Source organism: Aplysia californica, unplaced genomic scaffold (genome assembly GCF_000002075.1).
Source record: "Aplysia californica isolate F4 #8 unplaced genomic scaffold, AplCal3.0 scaffold00244, whole genome shotgun sequence".
NCBI classification, from domain to species: domain Eukaryota; kingdom Metazoa; phylum Mollusca; class Gastropoda; order Aplysiida; family Aplysiidae; genus Aplysia; species Aplysia californica.
The window spans coordinates 761,673-763,266 of record NW_004797514.1 but is presented as its reverse complement, the minus strand read 5'-3'; positions in this window follow the sequence as shown (position 1 = coordinate 763,266).

Here is a 1,594-nt window from a genome sequence, read left to right as displayed (position 1 = left end):
GAGAGAGAGAGAGAGAGAGAGAGAGAGAGAGAGAGAGAGAGAGAGAGAGAGAGAGATTTCACCCCCCAAGAAGTAAAATAAAGCAATTACCCTATGATTATTGTTTTCGTACTTTGAAAAAGAAATCCTATTTTTAAATCACAACCAGTGGTTTATCACACGTTTACGGGAAGAAATAAAGCTGTCATTTCTTTGAACAAAAATCTTTAAAGACAATAAACTATTTTATTTGACGGATCGCATCATCTCAGTGTTTACAGTGGGCATATACGTACGACATTCCTGAATTTCGTTGACCCACCCAGTGACCCCCTGAATGACCCCAAAGTTCAGATGACCGTCTGCTTGCGCGGAACAAACAATTTATCTTTCAGACGTGTGGTCTGACCTCAAGTGGCGGTGTTATCGCGAAGATAAATGAACTTTCTATAAGGCTACTCTCGCGGGCCTTAATACCCGTGCATACTTTCCAATTTGATTCAGATCGACGGGGCTAGCCAGCTGATTTTCCTTCAGGAATGAGACAAAAGCTATCATTTTGGCGCAGTACAACCGAATTCAATTAAATTCGACTGTGACCTTCAGTTTTAGTAAGAGTTTTACGGTACTTGCAACACAATAAGGTCATTTTATAAGTGCGGGAGATTAGAGGTGTTACAAGAGAGTAACAAATACAAAAAAGAAGGAGGAGATATCAGGACGATAGGAGATGTTTGATAGGAAAGAAGGAGAAGACCACACCAGAGCACCTGCCAACCACTCACTCTGTGACCTTCAAAATGAAACGCATTTGTTTTTCAAGGTCACGAGCCTGATCAGTCGTACAGTATTGTGTCAAGACAGTATCTTTGGCCTCTATATGAAGGAAAATCTGGCGAGCCTCGACTGAATCAATTGAATCAGATTGGTAGTGTGCATTGGATATTAAGCATCCCCTTTACGAATGAATTTATAGTAGGCAGTAGTGTGACAGCTCTTTGTGAATGTTTTGACTCCCCCTTTCGATACAATTTGGAATTTAGGATGCAGGCTACTTCACTTAGAAATTGTCTGTCAGGATCGACACCAGGGGTGACTGAGATACAGCATCCCAGCTAAAAGATGGAGATACTTGTACTAGATGAAATATAGACTTTCTCACGCTGGAATTGAAATCTCGACTTTTGCATTCAATGCCGAAGAATCTATCCACCATACCACAATAGTCGCTGATCTAGAGCTCATTGTAAGAGGTGATTATATCTACTCGTACACTACGAAAGAACTGCTATACACCCAAGACATGAGCACTTAATCAGGTTTAAGATACTTGTTGTATTTAGGGATGGAATATTTCGATATTATTTAAGTTCTGAAAGCTTTGTGCCAAAGTTTGATAAATTGACGGACCGTTAATGCTAAATTTTTGGAGGTATTGATCGGAACAACTCTTAGCAACCCTTAACCATCGATGTCGAGACTCGTACATGAACCAAGAAGTGCTGAGAAAATGACTGTAACTGGTTATTATAAAACGCTTTCTTTTCGGGTAGTGCATAGCGTATAAACAGCACATCTCCCTCCCTCCCTCCCTCTCTCTCTCTCTCTCTCCCTC